The 15,868-nt window shown below is 44.4% G+C and overlaps 1 protein-coding gene across 1 annotated transcript in view; it reads right to left on the reverse strand.

Annotated features, from left to right (window-relative positions):
• The window catches only part of HDAC4 (histone deacetylase 4), a 264,688-nt gene extending 252,026 nt beyond the window's left edge, over positions 1-12,662 (reverse strand). The window contains exon 1 of the mRNA XM_054172206.1: positions 12,539-12,662. The gene's annotated coding sequence lies outside the window, so the exon portion shown is untranslated. The remainder of the gene's footprint in view (positions 1-12,538) is intronic.
• Between the last annotated feature and the right edge of the window lie 3,206 nt (positions 12,663-15,868).

Genomic DNA, 15,868 nt, shown 5'->3' on the forward strand with positions numbered 1-15,868 from the left:
ACAATTTACCCAGAAATGTATGCCACTGCAGAGAGATTAAAGCAACCTAAAACTCCAAAAGCAAGACCTGTAGCCAGCAATAACGATTCAAATATCACCACTTGCAGGAAAACCCTTCTTAGCTCTCTCTGTACCTGTGGTAAACATAACAGATAGCAATTTAACAAGAAATTGCTCAGCAACACTCACAACACTGAAGCTCCTGAAGAAGTTATGACAATGCACATTTGCTCGGAGGGAAGCTAAGAGGGGTTTGTGAAGGCCTGCTCTAAAAAAGATGAGCCACACAAAGAGAAGGGGAAGAGACAAGCGATTGCAAAATGCCAGACCATGAAACATCAGTGCTCAAGACAAGCCCTTTCCATCACAGCAATCCAAAGCACTGTGGCTGGAAGCAAATTCTCTACCAGCCAGAAAGCACCCATAGACAGAGCTTGCAGCCTTTCTCATTTCTGCAGCTGCAGAAAAACATTAGAACCTTTTCTTATGTTTGCTTGAGTTTCACACCCACGCTTGTTGATTGGCTACAGCATATGCTCAGAATTCAGTTATCCGTATTCAGAGGCTGCAATAATTTAGTTTTTCATCGCCAGTGTTAAGAACGAGCCTCAAAACTATACACTGAGGCCCTGAAATTTAAATATACGATAACACTGTAAATAAAAGGAAACAAATTCCTTAAGGAAAATCTTTTTGCATGCCAGATCAGTTCCCAATAGTAACTGCTCCGCTTTGACAAGAGATAAATATTTACAGCCTTGAACAGAGAACACCTTGTGTTGCAGTACTAGGAACACAAGCTTCATCAGTCCCCACTATGCTTAAGAGGCTATTTTGATTTAAGAAAAAAGAAAAATAAAAATCCCCATCTGAGTACTTGGAAGCACACACATCATCAGTCTGCCCATTTATACCACCAAAATGAAAAAAAACTGAAGGTAGTCATATAGAGAAACTGTCAAACATCCTGAACCCAGAATAGATTTTCATAAAGAGACCTCACCCCCCAGGGAATGTCAACAGTTTACAGCAAAAGCCTCAATTATTGCCAAGAATTATTGCCCTTCCTTCCGCCTCCCCCCCCCACCCCACCCCCATATTTACATATAGCTTAATGGAGCAAAAAGGCAGCAAGGAGGATCAGATGTGCATACCAAACTCCTCAGACTGGGAGAGTACCACACTAGGAATATCCTTAGAAGAGGAAAAAGAAAGCTCAAGCGCTGGTTCATTTGGCTATCTCTCAGCTTCCACTGTGCCTCCCAACCTCCCAGCTTGATCAGCTCCTTCCAGCAAAGGAAAGAATGTGGGGAATGCCATTCATAATGGCACTTGGGAAGATCTAGGAATGGAAAGTATACAATAACTGGATATCCTTCTCACAAGGAGAGGTGATAAGCCCCATGCAAAGATGCTGCTCTCATTTCTATCATTAGAGAGCCTGTGTCAAGTTGCTTGGGGTTTCTGTCATTTTAAATGAGGTAAATAACTAATTAAACGCAAATGCAATGTTTTTTGGTACTGTCTATGCAGTCTTAAGCCCAATTTCTAACAGGACTTGCACAAGGACAGTCTTATTTAGCTGGTACAGGACTTAATGTCTGGAGTGTAATATTCCTCACCCAATTGCTATTTGGGCTTTTATGGCACGAACCCTTTGAAGCATGGCAGGCCAGCTACTAGTTGGCTTATGGAAGAAGTTGATGTCTATCTCAGAGTTTCAGCTTTCTTACTTCCTTCTCCCCTTACAACGGAATTATTACCTTGTGCAAAACTTTCCTGCCTTGACCTCACTCATGCCATGGTCATCATTAATCTGTGATACCATCTCTGCAATCAGCCAAGAGCCCTGCCTTATGTTCTGTGCAGAAGTTCTTCATTCGCTCCCCTGCTTCCAGCACCCCTGTATGTCAGTTTATTTTTAGACCAGCATTTTTATAGCAAAGACCAGAAGCAGCACACTTTCAGTGCCCAACTGAATTCAGCTGAGATTTCTAATACTGTCAGTAATTGGTCTGATGATCATAGAAAATTGGTACTAGGTACAGATCTGCAACCCAGGACCACTGTCAAGCCCTGGGCACTCACTGCAGTACTCTGTAACTGCTCCACATCGCCAGCTCCAGACTACCCATCAGTTCACAAAGATCAGCCCATAGAATCAAAGAATGGCTTAGGTTGGAAGGGAACCAAAGGGGATTTCCCAAAAGGGATTCCTGTCATTCACTTCTCCATCAAAAGAACAGATGATGCTTTGCTTTTCCACGTGTGTGCACAGAGAAGGATTTGATCCACCCCCTAAACAGAACACACTTGCAGTGCCACAAGCCAGAGACAAGAATCAGATTGATCAGGTACCACTCCCACCTATTTCTGTTTACGAAGTATAACCTAGTACAGGAAACATCAGCAAAAGACACAAGCCGATGTGACCTGTGTAAACCCCCTGCAAAATCAGCATGGATTGCTCATTAAACTGCACAGCAAAAGTATTCTCTATTTTTGGTGATGCACAGCATGTGCTCATGAACAAGATTTAAACTTACAAGGCCATCTTCTTCACAGTAGCCAATACCAGAGCTACAATTTGCTCTGAAATCACATCAGTACGTACATCAACATAAGCCTTTTTGTCTACTGATCCAGAAATATCTTCTGCATTATCTTAGGCTTCATCATTTATAATGCAAAAGCACAGATTACTATTCTGTGTCACAAGTTAGTAGTTTTTATTCACGCAAGCAGGGTTTTTTTTTCCTTAATGCTAAGATTTCATTCACAATTATGATTAAGCCCATCATCAAATGCTCTGTTCAAGGCACATGGAGCAGATGAGGCAACAGCTTGTCTTCACTGCAGTGCACAGCACTGAATTCTGTACAGGGATAAAGAGAAGCCCAATAGAAAGATAGGTGTGTACAGCTCCCAAGGAAGCATTCGGTATCTACCAGATGCAATTAGAATAAATATCCTGCTGTTTACTTCTAGTCCTTTCCCTCCTCCTTTGATCATGCTTCCAGGCTAAAAATCCTGTGAGAGGCAGTTCTTCACTCAAATTCAGCCTTCAACTGGGTCTGACAGCAGGTAAGAGTTGGGGGAGTATGTAAATAAAATTTTCTCCCAAATGAAGCAATGCCATTGGAATCAAATGAAAATCAGTCTTAAGAATTGCACAGCAGAATTTGTGTGGAAAATAGTTTATTTTTAGGAGGCTCATTTACATCAAGGAGGTGAGGGGAAAAACGAAAGGCAAATGCAGATCACAGTAACCCATTCCTGTTCCAGTCCACTGAAAGGATCAGTTACTCAGCAGGATATCTAACACTAGATTCAAATATACTTCTTTGTGGCCTCCTCATGTTGCCTTCCTTTCCTCTTCATCACAGAATGAAGACAAGGCAAAGTTTTGAGCACTATCAAACACATCCAGGCCTTGCTTCATGATACTGCTACTGAGTAAGAGCAGAACCAAGAGAACTAAACTTCAGCGAACTCATGGCAAAGGTGAGGTTAATAGAAATCCAGGGGTTGGTTTGTTGAGTAACAGCAGAAGACAGTAGCAACACACCAGGCTTTTTGCTTTGCACGTGGAGCAAGAAAGGGCTGTGCTTAGCAGCAACCCAACAAAGATCCTGTCAGCACCACAAGAAGTCATTTCTTCCACTGCTCTTGAAGATGCTATAGCAGCAAAAACTGCACTTAGAAACTGCATTGTTTCCTTGGGCACAAGGTGGAAGAAAATGGCACCTTACTGCACTCTCTCCTATTGTATAGAAGGTGCCATTATTCATTCCCTCCCCCCAAGACCTCCACAAGTAACATGACTTGGTATCTTCTGAGATACTCCATAAAGTTGCCTGTGTGCTCTTCTTCCAGGCTTCCCAGCAGAGTGATTATCCAGGCCAGCCTCTGTGTCAGAGTCCTGCTACCCCATTCATGCAATGACTCAGAGAAGTGCCCTCCTGATTCAGGTAAAGCACTAAGTACAGAATTATTTTATTTAATTTTTTTTAGGTTTGGGGTTTTTTTAAGTTTATGCTGGCTGAAGAAGCAACTCTTCTTCCATTTGAAGAAATGACTTCCAATTGCTCAGTGCTCTAAAATACAATTCAGCCTGCAGGAATGCTCAGCTTCACTTATAAATTCTTCTAGAACCTCTCTTGCCTAACAGCCTGTACCATAGGTCTTCCCTTTTTACTTTGGGCATTAAATAATCTTTGGGAATTAGTCTTTGGGACTAATAATTAAAGAGTCTTTGGGAATTAAATAATCTTTACATCCTTATTTGTTTGTAGTTAGAGCTACAGTAGTGCAAAGCTAAGGCAAATAGCCCATCTTCCATCCCATCCCACCACCTTCCACATCTTACAGCATTCACAGGTACCTGCCCCATTGCCACTATGTTTCCAGAACAGAAACTCTTCCCTTCTTACTGCCTTGAGTTACCAAGCTCTCAAGCTGAAACTGACAGACCACTCCATTACTCAGAATCCTCATTATTTAAAGGTGTTAATATAGCAAGTTTTCATCACTTAACACTTCCCTTTCATGCACACTGGGGGGGGAGGGGGGGGGAAGGCAAAACCCCCAAATCTCACAGCTCTACATTTTCTGCTAGAACTACCTGTATTGGGGATTTTAACAGAATCCAGAACAAACACTAACAAAAACTAGATACCTGTAGCTCCTATGGGGAAACATGTAGCTTTGAACAACACTCCCTTTCTCAACATTGGTTGGGAACAGCATACAACAGAATTAATACATTGTTTCAGGCTTACATTTTGGATCCCTTTCTTGGAGCGATGCAAGTAAGATGTGAAGTTTTGTCAACACAACACCAGAACTAACACAGAAGTTTTTGTACAAAGCAAATGCAAGGTAAGCTACTTTAGCATACTAGGAAAATGCAACACAGTAGAAATATGCTAACTGAGAAGAGAATGCTGTGAAAGCTACAGGTGAAAGCTACAGGTTTTCACTGAACTAAAATGAAAACTCAACTGGGTATCACAGAACTGTTGAGGTTGGAAGAGACCTCCGAGATCAAGTCCAACTGCGCACCTTGAGTTCACAATCCCACCAATAAGACAACTTGGAAAACACTAGGAGAAAGGGAAACAGCATCATGTGGTCATTTACCTTTAATCCTGAAAAGTAAATTTGAATAACTGCTTATTCTACCTTACCTTCTACCTGTGGACACAGTTGTGATGCCACTACACCTTCCTACCAGTGTCCCCACACACAACTGCAGAAAGGACAAAGCACCACCAGTTCAGGCAAGTACAAGGCCCTGCAAAATCCTGCTAACCAGGACTAACAACAGGCCAGTTATGAATAATTGTTATTGCTCAAATTCAAGTTAACCCAAATTAGATCAGCAAACTAATGCTATCATGTTTGACAAATGGAATTTGATTTTGCATAGAGCAAGTCACAGTGTACTAAGGTTCACAGAATTTAACAGTAATTAAGTCTTACTGACAGACACCTCATTAAAGTACCAGTTCTTCAGAAAAATTAATAAAGTGAATTACTTCCTACACGTGAAATATTAAAGTTCTTCACTACTCATAAAAGATACATGGAGTTAAGTTCAATTGGACATCAGCATTCACCAGAATGAGTGTGGCACACTTTAAAAGAGCCGTGCTGCCAGCACCCAATCTCCTATACATTGCCTATATGTTATTTTACCCTGTGACTGCCAAAACCAAAACTTACAGCCTTGTAATAAAGCATACAGATACGCTCCTCCATGACTGTTCTATAGGAAACCAAACTTGAAAGAAGACAAGAGAGTGAACACATCAACAAACCCAGTCAGGCTCTACCCAAGGAAGAGTCTTCACTTTGCCATTTCAGCAAGTCACATCAGCAACACCAAGAGCTGAAAAACTTGCTTTAAGTTTTTCTAGATGTCTTCACCCCATGAGCAACATGCTGCCAGAGCAACACTACTTCATATCCTATGGATTGCTCCAACCTACTGTACTGAAGCCCCCAAAAAGGAGCTCTTCCTTCCCCAGGCCTTGCAGAAGCCACATCAGCTGCACACACAGTCTTCAGCTTCCAGCTTCTCCCAGTAAATCTCCAGCTTCTTTCTGGCTGCCTGGGAGGACATTTAAGAGTGGAGGGGGTTAAAATAAATAAAATTAAAAAAACACCCTATATACACCTAATCTTAACCAAAGGATTCTTACTAACTTACTTTTCAATACTTCTCATTATGGGGAACAAAGGCACAATCACTTAATGAGAGCAAGCAGCTAAGAGTGCCCATGACCACAGGTCAACACATGCTCCTCTGCACTAGTAGATGGCAGTTTGAAGCAGATTTTGATCAAACTGTTCTAAGGTAATATCCAATGGGAAAACATGAAGGAAAAACCATGAAGTTGTTCAAGATGTGTCTAGGAATGAATGCCATGAAAAAAAAAAAAAAAAAAGGCCAAGCTGTAATTCCATGCAAAAGGAAAACCACAGAACCTTTCCAAAAGACATTTTAGTCTTTTCCTAACTATTCCCTTTTTCAGCATCATTATATAACCTTTGTGTGCTTTTCTGCATCCCTACCCTATTTTACCCAGACTTATCTTCTATGAGCTTCTACTAAGTTGTGTGAGGCAGATCCTTTAAGATAGCCAGAAAGATAGTGCATATTTATTTCTTCTCCTCCGCTCAGTTTCAACTGCCCAAATCTTTCTGAAGAAGCATTGCCCAAAATCTGCTTGCTATTCAAGCACTCCTGGCAGTGACAAGCATCACTTTGTGAATCATCTGTTATATATTGCCTTATCAACATGGTCCACTGCAGGATAAAGTAAACCTAGCCCACTTCAGTTTTCTGCATACCACAATCAAAATGCAAGTGGCATTAATTACTAGAGTGCTCTCAGGGGTTCCCTCATCCAAGAACCTGAATACAAGAACGATACATATGAGACAATCTAAATCAAATAAAAATGCTAAAATGCATTTCCTCCCCCACCACATACAGCTTTTATTTTTTTAGAAGACTATTTACCCTTTCTACTAGGTAACAATATTGTCATGTTTCTAATCATTAAAGCTTGAACAATTTGAGGCAAAACTACATATTTCCACAAGGTTTCCCTCACCTACCCAGACCTCTGAAATCAGCCAGCAGGCTGAAGTGAATCAGGTCCCTTTCACTGCTTTGAATCATTGGCATGCTTGGACCTGGGGAACCTGGAGACAAAGGTAAATGGAAAATAGAAGCTATCCATTAGGTAAGTGGACTCAAAACTGGAAAGCAGGCTTGAACTCAGTAATGAGGCACATCCTGACAGCTTCTCTGTCTAGTAAAAAAAAGCACAAACTCAAAGGATTACAGCAGGAGTCTGATAAAATTTAAACCCAATGGTTGGCCTTGTAGACTAGGTAGCACGATTGAAAAATATTAGAGAAAAATAATAGGACAGTTGGAAACAAGCTAAAGGTGAACTGGAGGGACAATGAAGTATCAGAAGGCATTATCAATGAAGTCAGCAAGAAAAGTCAAGAATACTTGCCAAATATTTAGTGAATGTCAATATTGCTGTCCAAATAACATTCAATTAATATTTCTTTGTGGTTTGTGACAAGCTTTGCCATTTGGAACTGGCTAGCAACAGACTATTCAGCAAATAAACTATTCTGGTAATGTTACCATGTGTACTCAACCAGAGATGCAAGGCAAGCAAAAATATGGTCCCAAGGGTTTGGAGTTTTATAGTAAACATATATATACACACACATACAATGCTGAGGAGTATTTATTTCCAGTAAATACAAACACATAGAATGCCAAGGAGTGTAATACTATCACTTCTTTAACTGGAAGAGGACATCAAATAAATGTTTTAACCCCAAGATTAAGTTGGCATAACTGGGCAACGAGCATTCAGGTTTCCAAGCCCTGAAGAGAGCATCACAATAGCAGAAATGCACACCACAACTCAGACAGATCCATGCTATGCTTAGGAAAACATAGGGACAACCAGTTATGGCAACCTCACAAAGGTAAGGTATGGCATACAAGCATTAGAGAAACACTTCAAGCAATCCAGAAGTGCCAAAAATGAAGCCAGTAGTCTTTCGTGGAGCATGTGCAATACTCAGCTGATCAAGAACACAAACACCCCACTTTAAATTATCAGACTGCCTTTCTTAACATAAGGCTGAAACACAAGTGTTAAGGGACACTCAACAGACTAAGCCCTTTTAGGACAAGCTATTTGACAAGCACATTAGTGAACAAACAATTTTAAAAGTTCTTGACTATTCTCAGCTATCAAAGATGAAAGAATTTTGACCTAGAACATCTGATCCTATAATATTCTATGCATTCAGTGGCAAGTTTGTCTCAACATTTTGTTTCAAATGTGTTTGGGCACCTTCACGTATACCTTCATCAGACCTAGAACCTGTAAATCATCTTAGAGGACAAGTTTTAGGCGTTGGCACCAAGTTTCTGAAACACAGATGCACCTTAAGACGGCTTTAAAAGCCTGTTCCCTAGAAAGCACAAAGACATTTCAAAGTTAGGTTAGGTTGGCCTCCTGATCTCTAACCATGAACTCCTGCTCAATTTTAACCTTTATTTTTAACAAGTTCTACTCCTCACCCTTGCAGTTGAACACGTGATTTAAAGCTAAAGACAGAGATCTACTCCACCTTTTCAGCAGTCTATAAACAGGAAGGCCCTGTGCCTTCACCTCTGCCCATGGTAGAAGGTGAAGGGAAAATTAAGCATCTGCCATGGGAGCAGAAGGTTATACTTGCTCAAGCTGCTGCTTTTGAGGAATGTGCAAACCACAAGACAGGCGATCTACCTGCTCATGGTGAAAGCAGAAAGACCCAAAAGGTTGGACAGAGCTTCCTTCCAAAACCATCCATAATCTAACAGAGGTCCATGTCACCTGCAAATCTTTCCCAATCCAGACAACCCAAGTTCTCGGGAGGCAGCCTGAAATTCAAGCCCATGAAGATGTGGGCAGAATGCATTTCTTCAAGACAATCCACGGCAATCTGCATCCACCTAAACATCTCCTATCAGCCCCTGTTACTAGGTTACCCACCACACTAGATAACTTCTTCAGAAGCTCATTGATTTTCAGGTATCTGTAAAGGTATCACTTGTAGCCCAATCTTTTTAAGTGCATTGAGTTTTTCCCCTTTTCTGCATTAATGGGACACTGTCTGTGAAACACAGCTTTGCTGAAGTAGAAAGCTGCATTTTGACCAACACAGACATCAACATGGGCAATAAACTACTTTTTCTGCTTTTATTCTTTTTCCTAGTAAGCCACCATCAAAAAGCAAGCAATAAATGAAACTAACTCCCACTAAGGAGTTCATCAGCATTGCACATCAGCATCTTGGCATACTAAACCTGCTATCTACTAACTTAGGTCTGAAGCATGAACCCTAGGCTTCCTGAAAACTTCTTCATTCTTGGCGCTGAGCAAAGGTTCAGTAGCTCACACCTGCCAGTTTTCCTCTACTTTAACACAGTCTGTTGGAGATAGCACTACATGAACAGTGACTGCTCAACAAACATTTCCTCCCAAAGGAATAAAAGCTTTCATGCCACACATACGCTTTTCTTCAACGCTGCCATCCCATTAAGTAAATGACAAATTCCTCTGCTATTCTGAGGTAATTTTCAGAATGTATTCCATGCATTTTCTAATCTGCCTATTTTTTAAAGCCTATTCCTGAAACATAACCAGAGAAATTACAGGGTAACAAAGTTGAATTTTAAAGACTCAAAAATTTGGGGATTTTTCTCTTCCCCCCCCCTTACATCCAGACAAACAAGGGCACAGCTTAATACCAGCAACAGAAATTCTCAGATGCACATGCTAAAACATGCCATCCAAAGATAAAGCAAAGCATATAAACCTGGAAAGCCACACATTTTGCTTTATACAGAAAATCTGCAGTCGCTAAAACTTACTCTTTCTAACTGGGTGGCATTTTACATTTCCAAATGTAATTGAGTGAACAGGTTGCCATGGTTACAGTAGGATTCTGCAATAACTTTGTTGCCTTGTAATTGCTGTATATTTGTATACAAGCAGCTGAGCTTTCTTAATTCAGTGCCCTCTTAACTCTTTCAGAGAGGCTGTGGAGTGACAACAGCAGCTTTTAGGCTGAAAACTCCATACACCGGTGGCAGTAACATCAGAAACGATTAAAACTCAGTGCCGCGACAGACCGCATTACACAAAAATAACCCAAACCTTGCCAAGAGCCAGATTATTATATAAACTTCAGAGCTCCTTAGCTTTTAAAAATGTTACCATAAAAATAAAAAAAAAGAAGTCCAATTCGGATAATTAACTCCAGGTAGCTTTTGGCAACAACCAAAAGCATTCTGACAGCAGCAAATACAGCGCGAGTCCCATTTATTGAGAGAACATAACACCAGTAAATCAAAATGCATTGGCAAGGAGGTTATTCACTCAACAGTGAAATTCACCGTAGCACAGAGGGCCAAAATAATGCTTGCTCTCTCTCTTTAGTCTCAAATTAGCGTTATGAAGTCCACAGAATGCAGCTGTTGAGAAGCAATGGAGAACACCTGAGAGTGCCTGCACCCTGCTCCACCACCCTGAGCCGCATGCCTCATCCCAAATTTACAAGCGATTTTCACATCCTGAAACCACCCACACCTTTCCAACACAGATCTCACTTCTTGGGAACATTTGTAGAGTTATAATCCACTCTGGAATATTAGGCAAGCCTGTAAAGTGAAATCCGCTCTCGTGGGCAGAAAACAAGCGGTTGGACTCACAATCCTAATTTATGCAAATCTTCCAGAGGAGGCTATTGACAAGCAAGCAACCGAAAAATAAAAACAACCTTCCACTATCACCAAATGCTGCACAAAACAATTACGCAAGTGTTTTGAATAAAGGACAGGTTTACTTCCCTTTAAATGACACTCGGCACCGAGCTATAATGTCACATAATTGTTATGTAAATACATTTGCTTGCTTAAGATGCCCTACTGCGCTCCCCACCCCACAAACACTCAAAAAGATAACATGTAAGGAGCCGAAATCGCACAGCATTTCTCCTGATAAATTCCTGCAGCAAAACCCACACACAACTGCTCAGCAACACCTCCCTTCGCGCTCCTCCGAACGCAGCAGAAGCTTTTTTTTTTATTGTTGTTAATTTCTCGTCGCACAAGCCAACACTTCACGTTTAGGAACGGCGCACGCTTTCGATTCACCACCAGCAGCTCCCCAAAATGCGTATTTTGAGGGAAGAAGTCATAGCCTGCGACCGAAGCCCGAGCCCTGCCTCGGCTTGGACCTGTCATCTTCCCTCGCAGCCCAGCGTTACCCTAGGACTTCCAAAACGCCCGGTGATGCTGAGAAGAAAACCCCCCGGCTTCTCCTCCTAGTTTAAAAAATAAAATAAAAAAAACCAAAACCAACCAAAACAAAGCACACCAAAAAAACACCAAAAACGTTTCTTATTGGTTTTGTGGTGTCCCGGGGGTCAGTGAGCCCTCCTTGGCCCAGCCCGAGAGCCTCTGCCCCATCAGGCAGCCCCGGGCCCGGCGTGAAGCGCGTTCCGGTGGGGCCGCAGGCGGAGCCGGCCCCAACAGAAACTTTCCAAGTCCCGCGTTATTCCCGGGAAAGGGAAGGAAAGAACCGACCCCGGGCCGCAGTCCGCTCGGCGCTGCAGGGCCCCGCCGCGGGCGTCGCCTCCGCCGCAGGGCCGCCGCGCCAGCCCTAACGCACCCGGCCAGCCCCCTCGCCCCGCCACCGCCCCCAGGCCCACGCCCTCGCAACAGCCCGCGCTCCCGGCTCGGCCCAGCCCGGCCCGGCTGCCGCCCGAGGCACTCACTGCTGCTCGCATCGCTCCCCGCCGAGCCCCGCGCAGCACCGAGGCGGCGGCGGCGCTGCTCGCCGGGGGGGGGGGGGGGGGGGGGGGGGAGGGAGGGGGGAAGAGGGGGGGAGTTAGAAGGAGGAGCCACGGCAGCTCGAGAAGGACGGGCGGGGTGGAGCCAGAGAGGGAGGAGTGGAGCGTGCGATAGCGCCGGCTCCGCCCGCCTCATTCACAAAAACGCGAGCGCCTAGGAGGCCCGGCGCGCTGAATGGGCGGGAGTGCTGCCCGCCACGCCCTCCGCCCCGCCCACCGCGCGGCTTACGCCCATGCCTAGTGAAGGCGCACGACAGCCACGCCCCGCCGAGCACGTCGCCCAATCAGGCCGCAGCAGGAGCCGCCGAGCAGCTCAAATCCACCCGCCACGAGGGCATGAGGCGAATCCGATTGGCGGTGGGAGATGCTCATCACCTCCCCCTCCGGAACCCTCCGCGCTCCACGGTGGGAGCGCAAAGGGAAAACAGCCACCGCGCTTCGGAAGAACCCGGCGGCCGCGAGAGGCCTCATTGCAATCAAAGGCCGATGGGCAGAATAGCGCGCGGCCTTAAAGGGGCCGCACCGCGGGCAGCCGTACGGCGCTGTGCGCGGCCTGGCGCTGGGAGGCGGAGAGGCGCCGCGTACTGACCTGAGTACCGACAGCCGAGGCGGGGAATCTGTGACGGTGATGGCCTCGGCGCGGACACCGCGGCGCGCACGCCACCAACGGACTCAGCCCGTGACGGGATCCGCCATCTTGGAATTTTTAGATGGAGAGTCACGTGGTGCAACCATTTTTCCCTCCGGCCAATCAGGAAGCGCGGTTTATTTATAGCCACAGCGCTTTTTTTTCCTTTCCCCCCTCCACCTCTTCCATCCCGGCGGGGGCGTGGGGGGAAGGGAACCAATCAGGCCCCGCCCTGCCCCCAGACCCCGCCCCGTGGCGCGCGGCCCATCGCCTAGGCGACCTCGCGAGTTGGGGGCTCCAGCAGCTGGCAGCCATGTCAGCGCTGGGCACGCAGCATCTCGGCCGGCGGCGGGGAAAGCCGGCACTCGCCGGAACAGCCGGCCTAGGAGGAGAGATGGGAGCCCGCAGCAAGGCTTGTATCTCCAGACTGGTTCGGCCGGGCAGGCTGGGACCCCTCAGCCTTGAAGTCCCAGGTAGACAGGGATCCTCCGTTGCCAGCTTGGGCAAAGCACCAGCGTCCCGTCTGCGCGCTCACAGGCTGGTCTGTAGGACCAGTTGGAGGGGAGCCAAGACTGCAATAGAGCCTTTGCTTAGCACCGTCCCTTTCCATCTAATGACTTTGTCCTCCGCTCGGCGCCTCGTGGCCGCGTGTGTCTGAGGACCAGCACGCAGCGAAGAGACCTCCACACAGTGCTGGACTGCTGGCTCTTAAAGTGCAGCAAACTCCTCTCTTCTCCTGTCTCTCCTTGATCACTGCTGCATACAGTTCGGTCCACAGGTGGAACGCCGGGTTACTCAAATCTAGTTTAATTTGGCTATGGGAAACATGAAATGGAGGACAGAACCAGTGAGAAACAGCTATCAGTGATGCATTCTTTAGAAGTTAATTCTTTACCTTATAAACAAAGCAGTTCTACATTCTTCTGTTGTCTTTCATTAGATATTTTGACATACCTGAAACTGGGAATTCTTAAATGCACAGGGTGCTATTGGAGATTAATTAACTAGAAATACAATAGAAAAAATCAACCTATGGTAGAAATACGATATTTTAATAGAATATTAATTTTTTTGGTCAACTTTTCTGCACAGAAGAGCCCACTCCTTTTTATTGTCTGTAAAAATAGTTTCTGAGTACACCGTTTTTCATAGAAAACAGCCAACTCAAGATAGAAAAAAAAAATGGGAAGAACATAGTTCAAAATCTTTCCCTGGGGGGGAAAAAAAAAAAGTTCAGCATACATACCTTTACCCATGCTTTCCTAGCAACCATTCAACATATAATTGATCTTTCTGTTTTCTGAAGAATTACTCTATTGAACTGTCAAGTCTTTTTTGTAGCTGCAGTTTCTTGATTGGCCAAGCCAAGCTCTCATTTCACTTGTGTTTTGTTGTTTTACCATCAACTAGCACAATGCTTAAAACTAAGAAGTGAGCACTGCAAATGTTTCATATCCCAGGAAGCAAAATATCTTAGCATCTGTACATCAGCTGATACTGGAAAGCTCAAACTGGGGATACCAATGAGGCATGCACCAATGAGAATATCCCGCCTGAGAAGCATTAGATAACTGTCCCAGGCTGCATGGAAGAATGGTCAAGGAAAGTGTCAAATATCACCACATCATAGATCAACAGGGGTTGGAAGGGACCTCTAGAGCAAAACCAGTCCAACCTCTCTGCCAGAGCAGGATCACCTGTAGCAGGCCACACATGAACACGTTCAGGCAGGTTTTGAAAGTCTCAGAGAAGGAGACTCCACAGCCTCTCTGGCACCCTGTTCCAGTGCTCTGCAAACCTCACAGGAAAGATGTTTCTCCTCATGTTGAGGTAGAACTTCCTGTGTACACCTTATACCTGTATATCAAATATTACTCCCTTTTTTGTAGTGGCTGTTAACTTTTTGTTGAAGGTAAGTCACCATGGTGGTCCAAGAAGTTCCATTCTGTCTGAAGTGAAATCCACCTGCACAGTGTTCAAACCTCTTCCCCCATCCAAGTACAGTTTGCAGAGGCTTCTTGTACTTCACAAAGGTGGAGCCCTGAGCTTACACAGAGTTAAGGAAGTTAATGGTACCAGCCCTGTGGGTACAGTGATCCAGTTTCACACCTCTGGTAGCAGCCAGGGCCCTGGAGTGCAGTCACTATGACATGCTCATAGACAATTAAATTCATGGGAGCTCATTGCTTAGCTTTCACGGAGTTTCTACTAAGACAATACGAAACACTACATTCCTGTTTGTAGGCAGCCATCCTAGCACCCTTCTGGTGGTTTTGATTACCTGGCTTTTGCTACATTGTTTTTAAATTTCCAGGTTTTCCTTAAAGAAAAATGAACTCTTCTAGTTCAGCTGTCTGGATTTACATAAATTCTGGGACCCGACAGGAACTGCTAACAGCTTTGTCCCTCTCTCATCATTTACATACACATGGTAGTAAACAAACACTGTTTTTTTTTTTCCTTTTTTTCCCCCCTTTTTAAGATTTTTAGCAATTACATTTCCATTTGAAAGGGCCACCCATATAAATACCCTTGCCATATTGATCTAACCCCTACACTTGCTTTTTTTCCCAAGCTGTGAGCAGTGTGGTCAGGTCTTGGCAGAATTAATCTGACTGTTCCATCAGCAAAAACAACCTATTAACTTAAGTTTTCCAGCCTTACTTTATTTTTCAAGGAGATTAATTTACTACTTTCAGCTTACAAAAAACATTATACTTTGATTATTCTCAGCTCAAGCATACAGGCAGCATGGCCTGCCTTGGAGAAGAGCTGAAGCTTGAGAAGATTCTGTCTCTAATATGCACCTAAGAACACCAGTGGCAAGAAGAGCACCACTTCTGCATAAAGTTGAAGCACTTTTTGTTTCATTTTTAGCCTATATTGGCTTGTGGGCTTGTTTGTTGTTCTCTAGTTGGCGAGGTTTTGGGTTTCCTCATATCCTTATGCAGGGCCAGGTTGTGTGTTCACATGTACGTGCTTATGTATGTATAATTTAAGAAATGATGCAAAGTGTCAAGAGATATTTCTGTGTAAGTGCTTTAGGACTAGGAGTTTACTAATGCCATCTGTGTAGCTGTCAAGGTAATATTTGCAAAGGCTACAAGTTCCTCAGTAGACCTGATGAGGAGCCGACAGTGTAGGACCCACCTGTGGGCAGCCAGCCTCTCTCGTGTGGCCTCTCATTTCTAGGACAGCTGGCAGATGGTTTGGTCATGCACGAGTTACAAACATTTTGCCTAAGTTGTCACTGCAGCTTCTAAATGTAACAGACCCCAGAGGGACCCTACC

Source organism: Dryobates pubescens, chromosome 2 (genome assembly GCF_014839835.1).
Source record: "Dryobates pubescens isolate bDryPub1 chromosome 2, bDryPub1.pri, whole genome shotgun sequence".
In the NCBI taxonomy this organism is placed as follows: Eukaryota; Metazoa; Chordata; class Aves; order Piciformes; family Picidae; genus Dryobates; species Dryobates pubescens.